This window comes from Nesoenas mayeri (assembly GCF_963082525.1).
Source record: "Nesoenas mayeri genome assembly, chromosome: 7".
Classification (NCBI taxonomy): domain Eukaryota; kingdom Metazoa; phylum Chordata; class Aves; order Columbiformes; family Columbidae; genus Nesoenas; species Nesoenas mayeri.
This window is the reverse complement of record NC_137551.1, coordinates 39,731,010-39,742,683: the sequence shown is the minus strand read 5'-3', so window position 1 is coordinate 39,742,683 and position 11,674 is coordinate 39,731,010.

The window sequence follows — 11,674 nt, the reverse complement described above, 5'->3', positions numbered from 1 at the left end:
AAGAAAGACGTTCAGGAGCGGCCACAAACCTCCAAATGCAGCAGATCCCCCGGGATCCGCCAGCGCAGACTTGGAACTTCAGAGAGATGAGGGTCAAAGCCGTGAAAAAACAAAGTCATGTCTTTCTTAAAGTGACTTTTGGGAAAAAGAAGTAGAGAAGGTATTTTTTAACCTTGCATTCACTAATGACTTACACCATGCGGTTCTGTAACGTGCCAGCGGTGTTTCCGGGGGCTGAACGGGATTGCGGTACATCAGTTACACCAGCACTGGTCGCTCCCTGCAGCCTGAGGTGGAGCCGGGAGCAGGACCCGATCTCACCGCTGACCGCCGTGACCATCGGCTGCAGGTAACGTGTGTTTGGCTGGTGTTTCACGGCAGGATCACGCTGCTCTCTGCGTCCCAGGGCAGACGAAACCACGCCAGCTTAACAGTGTCTCTGCTACCGATCAAAGCTCAATCCTCATGGGCCGCAAAGGACCCAGACCCAAACACAAACTGCTTAAGCTTAATGCAGGTTTCAAGTAGAGACTTGACAAAAAGGGCTAATAAACGTTCACTCACATGAATAGTACTACATGTTATTTTCTCTGCTAATCTAGACAGAAAAGTAAACCCAACCCCCCTGAAGTGGTATTCGTATTATTTATGATGGAAAGTTTTAATGTTGCAATCGCAGTATCTCAAGGACAGGACAAGCTGCAGTTCGGAGGCAGCCTTGACTTTCTGCAAAACCTTGGAAATACCCTGAGAGGAACACGTAAGTGTAGAGGAAAGTTCTGGAGCCATCAAGGACAGAGAAATCGGTACTAATTTTCAGAAGGAAAAAGACTTTTCGAAGCATCATCCAAAACATTTCACAGCAAGTGTACCTGCCGAACTGCAGAAATCAGTAAGGCAGCTTCTGCTGTCACTCGCGCTCGTTAAACGCAGCCCATGCATGTGCCAACGTTTAAATACCTGTATGTTTAAAATACCTGAAAACGGGGGGAGGGAGGGGTAATCCCGTTAGTGCAAACACATGCATCAGGCAGTTTGTAGGAATAAAGAAGCTGTTGATTATAAAAGGTCTGGAAGCATTAAAGCTCAACAGATTTTGAAAGCAATAGACAGTAATTACATGTACTGCTAAACTTATTGCCGATAAATATATTTGTGAATAGTCTCAACTATATATGTACTTTTTACCAGATTAAAATTCATGTTCATTCACTTAGATATTTCACAAAGCTGTAATAAACTTGAAAGCTGATGGGAGTTCAGTAAAACTCTTACAGTCTTCATGAAAACATTTCGCTTTTTAAAAATACAGCCAGAGATTTTAAAACATTCTCTCTTTTATTATTCGGTATATGGAACGCGATACAGTCTTATTCAAAATACAGTACCCTGGGGTTCCAGGGTACCGGGAAGGCATCGTGCCACGTTCCATACGCAAAGCTCCTGGTGAAGCCCGTGAGCCGATCTCCGCCGGCTCTGGCTCCTAATAGTCCATCCCACCGCCTGTTTTACAACAACTTGACAGAACTGAGCACAGTCAGGCAACAGAACGACAGGTGTGTGGTGTGTGCGGGGCAGGCTCTGCGCCGCGCTGGCTGCCAGCTCGACGCTCGGTGCACTCGCGGCACAGCACGGCTGGCACTCACTGGGCTTTGGGGAATCTGGGGTCTCCTGGGTAGCCCCAAGGCTCCCAAATGTCTGCTTGGGCAGGCAAGGGGCACCCAGCCCATCCTGGTGGGGCTGGGACAGCAGTGTCACCCTCCCCGAGTGACGTGGGACAGACGCACAGAGCACGAGGAGTCGCCTCTGGACGTGGGGTGACATTGTCACGCGTGACCCTCATACCTGGCTCGAGGAACCAGCTCCATGGGGAGTGCAGCTGGTGCGGTGCTGAGCGCAATGCTGTGGAACGAGAGGGACATGGTCGTGTCAGAACCGTGTCACGCGTCCCTGGCGCTGGGACAGACGCTTGGCTCCGTGTGTCACCTGCTCTCCGGGGCAGGGGTTGTGGTTCCAGCGCATCACATCACTCCGGTTTGGACGGCAAAAGATGCTTGAGCGGAATCAGGATTTCTTTTTTTGGAAAGCACCCGTGCTGCAAAGCGCTGCAAACACCGCACATACGCAAGGCCATGAAATGCACAGTATTGACGCGGCCAGTTCACACAGCGACAGCCACGTGTGGCTGCCAGGACCCCAGGGCCCCCGGCAGGGTCCGAGCTCAGGGTGGGTGGCTGCAGCAGCCACACGTTGTCACCACCGCACGAGGAGCAGATGCAGGGGTACGGTGTTTGCCAGACTGCTGCTCCTCTTTGAGCAAGCAAAGGGTTTTGGAACCATTTCATATTCCCTCTGCATTATAAAGGGGGTTTGTTTATCACTACGGCACAGTTCTTTACTGGCAAAAGGCTTTACCAAGTTTAGTGCCACCAGCAGTACCTCAACACCTCGTTGAAGGTGATTTCTTGCTTCATGAGAATGCACGGTACCTTCACAACGTGCCGTGCATTCTAACACCCACATAGACCGTTTGTACTTGCTCTGCCCTCGGGAAACGTATTTCTAAGGCAGTTTGCTCTCGTGAATCTGCTCCAGTCGTCGCTGGAGCCCCTGACAGCGCGGGCGGCGGAGAGCGGAGACGGGACAGCAGCCGGGCCGTGGGCGCGCGGACCAGCCTGCGAGGAGCAGACGGAGCCCGAGCTCCGCACCCGCCGCTCGCTCCCCAGACCTGCTCCCGGCACCTGGGCCACGCGTGGGCCCTGCCCTCAGAACTTCCATCCAAAGCTGCACAAAGTGTTGGGTTTGCTCTGCCGGGCTGGACGCCTTTAAAACTCACAAGTATCCTGCGAAGCCGCAGTGTTTCCCAGACAAAGCACCTTACCTGCACTTCAAGTGAATACATTGCCAAGGTTTTGCACTGAGAAAAATGATTGCAGCAGATTTGAAATATTTTATAGGCACTTCATTTTTCTCAGTGCAAAAGTCCAAACTGGCTTACAATAAAACTGCCTGTTACATTTTAATAGTATTGCCTATGGCTACGCTCCTGTAACCACGTTGCTGCAAGGAAAGCCAATTAATCAACTAGCAGAAGGAGGATGATGGAACAATCCCATCTGCAGGCTGTCCCGGTGCCGGTGCCGCCGGCGCAGAGGTGACACGGCACGGCACGGTGACCTGGCGCACCGGCACAAGACGAGTGTGTGCTCCGGGGAAAGCCCAGGTGTGCAATGGCAACCACGAGCCGCCGTTACTCACCTATCCGTGCCTTTACCAGCACCAGCCAAAACAGGGATGCTAAACAGAAGACAATCCCAGAACAGTAGGAAAAAGATTTCCTTAAGGAAGGGTAGCTGCCTTGTGTTTTCCCTCTCCCCTTTCCCCCGTTCCAACCAGAACTATTTCAAAACTAAGCTCCTTAGGGTCAAACAAAGGAGTGTTGTCGCTGCCCCCGCGATGCTGGGCTGCCACCTCCCGTCCGGGGCCGGCTCACGGCTCCCCAGCCCGTGGAGCCCCCGTGGCCGGGGCCGCGGGCACCTCAGGGCCCCTCAGCTTCTCCAGCTCAGCAGCGCCAGCGCTCTGTCTCATCACAAAGGTGCTCCTGACCCCTCAGCATCTTCGTGTCCCTGCGCTGGACTCTCTCCAGTAACTCCTTGTCCTTCTCAAACTGGGCAGCCCACTCGCTTAAGAAGAAAAAAGGAGAAATTAAGTATTTTTTCTCTGGGAGTGAGCACAGTATTCTCCCCATTTATTTATGTGGGAACGTGGAAGAGAAAAACAAAGAATATTTAAACGTATCACATAACAATTTAAACGTATCACATAACAATATACTTATTATTTCTCTTGTCACAAAAAAAAAATTATCTTCTCTGCTGTCTGAATTTCTGTGGTTGAAAACTAATCCCTTGGGGGCCCAAAGCAAGCCCTGCCGCCAGCAAAGGCACAGCCTGCACAGCCCGCACAGCCCGCACAGCCCGCTCAGGCTGCACAGCCCGCACAGTCCGCACAGCCCGCACAGTCCGCTCAGCCCGCACAGCCTGCTCAGCCTGCACAGCCCACTCAGCCCGCAGTCCTCGCTGGAACACACAGAATGACCAGAACCTCTACTGCACTGAGCAACCTCCACTGCACTGAGCAACCTCCACTGCACTGAGCAACCTCCACTGCATTGAGCAATCTCACCGAGCAACCTCCGCTGCACTGAGCAATCTCACCGAGCAACCTCCGCTGCACTGAGCAATCTCACCGAGCAACCTCCGCTGCACCGAGCAACCAGAAGGTTGTATCAGCCAGAAAGAGGGTTGTATCAGCCAGAACAACCTGCCCGTGTGAACAACCTGGGTTCTGCAGGGCCAGGAGAGATGGAACGTGGTTCAGACCCCTGATGTGAGGTGCCGCCGTCCCCCCCGACACCCCCAGCAGTGCCTCTGGTGGGCTGTAACCTCGTGCAGCCCCTGTTGACAGGCTGCAGGGCAGAAAGGTGCTTCTCCCGGCACTGGTGCATTTGGGAACATAATGTGGCTTCCTTCCAAAAATCTGAGGTTAAAAAACCCGCCACCAAAACCCCACAACAATAAAACCCCTAGTAATGTGGAAGTGTGGCTGATTTGGGTTTGCTTCTAAAATAGATACAAGAAGTTGTCTGGTTGTGTCAGATGTTGAATTGGAAATTTTCCTGTGTTTCTAGAAAAGCTGTGATCTGTAATGCAAGGTCCTTTTTTATTGTTAGAGCACCAGCTGTGCCAAGCAGCTACGAATAAAATTGAACACTAGACCCGGACAAATTCCCTCTTTATCACTGAAGAATGTAATTTAGCTCAAAAGCGGCCGAGGTTTCAGACAAAGCGGGTTTATTTCCACATTCCGAGGGTAGTGGCAGTAAGCCCAGCAACCACGGACACGAGAAGGGATTGTGCACAGTAAACTGCCCCCACGCTGCAGGCTCCGCCGGTGCTCCTGTCCGAGTGCCGCACTCAGCCCCGCGGTGCAGGTCAGGTCACACAGCACCGGAAAACCACCCGTGTTCATGGGCAGCGCCTCATCTTTGCAACGCTGCATACAGGAATCAGAATCTAATGGCAAAACTACCGGAATCATCTGTTTTGAGGTGCTGCTTTTAATGTGTGTTACTTTGGGAAAAACCCTTTCCAGGCCTCTCGCACACACCCGGAGACCCAGGAGCCAGCTCCCTCCTTCACCTGCCAGCGCCTACAAACCCTGCAGGAACCAGAACATCCAGCCCGCTGCAAATTCAGTTTGGCAGAGGCCACATCTCATACTGGAGCCATTCAATATTTCCAAAGCCCGTATTTCAGCACAGGCCCCTCTGTCCCAGCGCCTCGGAGCAGCCCGGCGATGGGGGCCGGACCCACTCCCAGCAGCAGTTGCTCTGTGCAGCGGGTCCTGCGGAGCCAGGGGCTCTGCAGAGCACCGCGAGGGGCTGGGCCGCTCTGCCCCGCTCTTCTGAGCTTTACATTGAAACAGATGGGTTATAAAGAAAATAAATCAAAGGGTATCATGAATGGTTTGTTTTTCTCCGGTCGCCTACCTTGCTGTTTGCTGTCTCATACTGTATCTGCATTTGTAAGTGAAAATCTAAACAGTTTTCTTTCATCAGATTTGCTTGGCTGTGCCATTCCTGAAGCCCTTCTTCATTGCTGAAAAGGTTAATTTATACCAACCTTTATAAGCCACAATAAAAGTGAATGTTAGCCCTCCTGTTCGCATGTTCAGCCATTGACAGCTGAACCAGATGTGATACTCAACAGACCCAGCAACTGCCAGTAAAGAGAAACAAACTACCAGGGGCCTCTTCACAAACATGAACTTACTGAAGGAAGACAAGAACTGCAGAGACTCGGTTCCCACTTCAGTGCAGGGAAACAGCAGCAAAGAACCGGACACGTTCAACCAAAAGCCAAGCAGAGTAATTAAGCCACTGGGAGGACTGGTAACGAGCTCCATGGTTCACCTCGGGACTGCAGTTCAAACTCAGCACGTTTAGATACTGAATAAATGCAAGTGAACACGAAGAATCAGACAGCCCTACCACATTCTGCTGGATAACGTCATCTGACCCGTTGCGTGTCTCAGGTTCATTGATAGAGGTGACATTAAGATGGTATCCACTCCGATTGTGAGTGACTGCAGCAGTTCTCCAGCTCTTCTCTCCTTCAGTCCCAAGTTTCAGGATGTTTCTCCTTGCACTGCCCTCGTCTGGCACAGAAACAGAGCACTGCTCTCCATTTCCACTGTGTCTTGAGAAATACCTGTCAGCGAGAATGACGCCTAATAAATTAATACTTTAATAAACAACAGACATTGTCCCAGTCTCCTGTTAGGGACACTATCCTAACGTCTCCTCGGTGTTTTCCTCCCGACCTTTACGTTCTGCAGCAGGTCACAAAGCCACAGAGTGCTCGGAGCACAGGTCTCGGTGTGTCACCGGGGAATGGGGGGTCACAACTCGGAGCCCCGTCCCCCGGTCCCGGCGTGCGGCAGCGCGGCTGCGCTCCGGCCGCTCTGGCACCGCACACGAGAACGGGCACGGACCGCGGCGCGTCCTGCGAGCAGAGCCGGCTCGGTGCTGCGCTGCTACCCCTCACCAGTATCACGGCATGTGCAGTCTGCCCTCTAGCTGCGGCTTCACAGTATCACAGTATGTTTGGGCTTGGAAGGGACCTCAAAAGATCACCCAGTCCAATCCCCCCCCAGAGCAGGAACACCCAGGTGAGGTTACACAGGAAGGTGTCCAGGCGGGTTGGAATGTCTGCAGAGAACGAGACTCCACAAGCCCCTGGGCAGCCTGGGCCAGGCTCTGACACCCTCACTGAGAAGTAGTTTCTTCTTAAATTTAAGTGGAACCTCTTGTGTCCCAGCTTGATCCCATTACCCCTTGTCCTATCATTGTTTGCCACCGAGAAGAGCCTGGCTCCATCCTCGTGGCACTCACCCTTTATATATTTATAAATATTAATAAGGTCACCCCTCAGTCTCCTCCAAACTAAAGAGCCCCAGCTCCCTCAGCCTTTCTTCATAAGGGAGATGCTCCACTCCCTTCAGCATCTTTGTTGCCCTGCGCTGGACTCTCTGCAGCAGTTCCCTGTCCTGCTGGAACTGAGGGGCCACAACTGGACACAAGATTCCAGGTGTGGTCTCCCCAGGGCAGAGCAGAGGGGCGGGAGAACCTCTCTGACCTACTGACCACCCCCTTCTAACCCACTCCAGGTACCATTGGCTTCCTGGCCACAAGGGCCCAGTGCTGGCTCATGGTCACCCTGCTGTCCCCAGGACCCCAGGTCCCTTTCCCCTACACTGCTCTCTGATATGTAATTTCCCAACCTATACTGGAACCTGGGGTTGTTCCTGCCCAGATGCAGGACTCTACACTTTCCCTTGTTAAATTTCATCAGGTTATTCAGCGGAGGCAAACTGAAGTGTGTGTACATGAGGTATGAGTTGGCTGCAAAGGGTTTATTTCCTGCTCAGTTCATGGAGTTCCGAGGCCGAGTCGGGGAGCAGTGAGGTAAGTCACCTTTCCCGTTACCTTGATCACCAGATTTTTAAAGAAAAGCACTCTTTGTATTTGTGTGAAATTACTTCTTTCCTTATAAACAACAAACTAGGCAATCTAATAAGAAGCTAAGTAACAACTTCTAACAGACAATGTCATTGTAATACCTGATCTTTCCTTTGTCCAAGTAGAGCTTGTTCCTCTTGCAGCTCCTTTTCTGCTGCTGATCTGCACTTTTCATCTCGCTTTGCCTGAATTGTCCTATTGTAGGGCAGAAACTCAGCACATCTATTTCTGTGTAGATGTCCTCCTTTAAAAATGGACATTTTGATATTGTTAATTAAATACTACATAGGAAACTAAGCTCATCTAATGATAAACACACCCAGAATTTATTACTTGTGATCCTGCATATGAGCAGTCCGGTTTATCTCCACGTATTCAAATATTTCAAGCAAAAAACCATGTTTAATTTACCAAGTGAATTACTTCATAAAACCCAATGCAAGCCCAAGGTTGTCCTGTGAGGACAAAACCTAAGCATAAACCAGGAATTCTACAGGATTTGTTTCTATATTCAAACAAACAAAACAACCCAAAGCAAACAAATGTGAGAATATCAATATCTAACCCTATGCAATATATTCTATAGAATGCAGAGAATAGTTATTTATCATATTACATACACTAGAAATGAAAAACCAAGTTACCTGCAGAATTCTACAGTCCTTGCTTGTTCTGTATTCTAAAATTCCATTGGTTTTCAGTTGAATGAATCTGGACGTTCAATTATCAAAATAGGAATATAGAAGTAAGTACATGAGAAAATAGAGAAGATTGACAGTGTGTTTTAATTTGGGAGAAAAATACTTAAACCAATAGAACATACAACAGTTATTTTGTAATCTATATACTTATGTCAAAACCACCATTTATTCATCAAACGTGTTCGCCAATGAACAGGATGATCCGCACTGAGACGATTTGTGTTTCCCAGCAGCAGTGCCGGATAACGCAGCCCCGGGGGGGCCCCATGGCGAGCGGCGTGTGCCGCTGCCATCCCCACGGCGAGCGGTGTGTGCCAGTGCCATCCCCAGGGCGGGCAGTGTGTGCCGGTGCCATCCCCACGGCGAGCGGTGTGTGCCAGTGCCATCCCCACGGCGAGCGGTGTGTGCCAGTGCCATCCCCACGGCGAGCGGTGTGTGCCAGTGCCATCCCCAGGGCAGGCGGTGTGTGCCAGTGCCATCCCCACGGCGAGCGGTGTGTGCCGGTGCCATCCCCAGGGCAGGCGGTGTGTGCCAGTGCCATGCCCAGGGCAGGCGGTGTGTGCCGGTGCCATCCCCAGGGCGAGCAGCATGTGCCGTGGTCACCGGGGCGGCCGGGCCGGGCCGGTGCTGTGCTGCTCCCAGCGTCGTGTCCCCACCGCGGGCCGCGTCCCCTGCAGCGTTGCTCCGCTCGGCCTCTCCAGGCTTGGCTCTTCCTCTTTGTTGGGCCACTCGCCCGACAAATCCAAACCGCACTGCAACAGCTCGCCCAAGTTCAGCTTTTCAACAGCTGCCATTCCTGGGGGATGGGAGGGAAGGGAGACACTGCCATCCTGCACACCAATTGAGTTGGGTTTCTTCCTGAGCAAAGAACAGGATTTAGATAGCATCAATCAATCAGTCTAACAGAGTGGGATTTGTTGGGCTTTTTTCCTTTTAATACGTGTTTTATTCTCAAGGATTTTTCACGAGTTTAAAGCTATCTGTGTTCTGGAAGAAACCACCTGTCTATTGATGAATGTGAGCACAACAGCGGCTTGATAATTCACATATCTCATAATGTGGTCAACTCTCCACCCAGCTTTTTATCCATTCCACCATGCAGAAGCCGATCCGACGTTCCGATGGCTCCTGCTAACGCTGGGTCCCTCGGGGGCACACCGAGCGCGAGAGCCGCGCGTCCTCGCCGGGCAGCAGCCCCCATGGCCCCGGAGCAGCGGCCACGGTCCCGCTCTCTGAAGGTCCCTGTCCCTGTCATGGGCGGAGGGACCCAGGAGCGCGGCCCCGTGTCGCTGCTGGGGCCACTGAGCCCTGCGGCGCCGGCCCAGCACCGGGCGGCTGAATGCAGCGTCCACGCAGCTGTCGGCGGGTTTAGACACGGCCGTGACGAGCGCTGGGTGAATAACGGTGACCTGAAACGGGACACGCGCGTGGAAAATCCCGGCTCACACTGGATCTCTGCTCCGAGGGAAAAAATAGATTGGAAATTCAGACTCTCATAACGCACACACATCCAAGGATTGAGTTAAGGCTGGATATAACCCTCACTTCTTCTCTCATTTCATTTTTCTGCAGCATTTATAGCCTGCCAATGTACATTTGGGTATAAATAAATATTACATGAACTGCATATGACAGAATTAGAGTTCCCTGCATGATGAATAAGAGTTAAAAATATGTTCCATACATTGGAGGAAGTAAAACCCAAAGCAAAGAGATACAATAATCATTAACATACTACAAGTGCCCAAATGCAATCTGTGAGTCAAAACAAGAAAGCTCTTTCCACATAATCAATCTAAACATGCAATGTAATGCGATGACTAAGACTGAAGTACTGATGAGAGCCTTGGCACACCTCGGGTTTCAGCCCAGCCGGCTTCTTAGGTTAAGCACACTTAGTGTTATCTCAGATTACATCTTTATAGGTATTAATTGTCACACACAACTGAACTTTGGTATTTACCTGATGCACGGGGAACACGTGCACCTCGCTCACCTTCCACTGCGGTGTGCGGGTCGTGAGGCACGCAGGGGTTTGGCTCCCTAGAAACCACAGGCTCAGGAGGTTCCCTGACTCCTGCAGAAGAAACACACTGGGCTTCATTTCCCCTTCTCACATTCGAGAAAAACCCCCGCGTTATTCCAAGGTACATTCTGTTATCCTCTGGCACGGCGTGTGTGCAGCACTCCCGGCACGCTGCTCTGCCCAGCACAACAGATGGGCCCCGTGGGAGGGAGCGCAGCACTCCTGCACGTTGCAGAAGGTTCCCAAACTTCATGTGCATGCCCACAGATACTAAGTACTAAAGTCCATGGAATTCTTTTTCTTTAAATATACCACTCTCTAAATTAACATTAAACATGGTAACATGATTAAGTTACGACACTGTTCCAGAGCATAATTTATAATTGTTTTGTTGATGCAATCTATTGTGTTTGAGTTAAGTAGGACAGAATGCAATCCCACGTTCTTCTGCAGACAGAAATCAGCAGAGAAAATGTTTTTGATGGTCGGTTTTGCAGAATGCTAACCAAATACTAACCAAATCCTCAAAATGTTCAAGACTGAGGATCTCGAACAGTTTAACTCACCAGCCCCCGAGCTGCTGGATTTCTCTAACACAGCACATGAGTCTGCAGGCTGCACAGAGGGGTTTCTCTCACAAGCATGAAAGCCAAGCTGGGAGAACAACACACATGTGTCCGAGTGCACAACTTCACCTGACATCCTGATCACTCAAAACGTTAACTAAGCAGATTTTACATGCTATGTGTGCTAAAATAAATGTCCACTACTATGGCAACAATTATATAAACATTAAGCACTCGTAACGCAGCTAAATCTTGACTACATAGAAAACTGCACTGCTGGCTCTCAGGTCATGCCAAAATGTGACATTGGAAGGTAAACAGCGATAATTAAGCAACGCTGCTGGGATATTTGTCCCAAAACAAGAATTATAAACAAGGCCTTAAAACATGAAGACAATAATCGCAGGAAGTTCTGGAAACACATGGTTCCCTTTAAGGACATCATACATGGAACTGATGTTAATTAAAATATCTAGACATTATCTTTACACCCGTCTTTTGACTTCATTTTCAGTATCATGGCATCTTGAGCTGATATTTTTATATTCCACCATACAGCATTGCATGCGGCTCATTCATACTCTGAATTTACTGCGTTCCCTTTAACGACATCACGTTTAACATCCCTGGCCCAGTCTGATGCTCATGGTACCCACAGTAATTCGCCCTCATTGCAGCAGAGCTTCAGCACCAGGAGAGTAGTTCTGCGGGAGTATGCCCAGTATTCCTATTATTAATGACTTCTGGATCTATTGGGCCATAAGTAATGCAAGTTATGTTGCATCATTTCCTCTCTGCT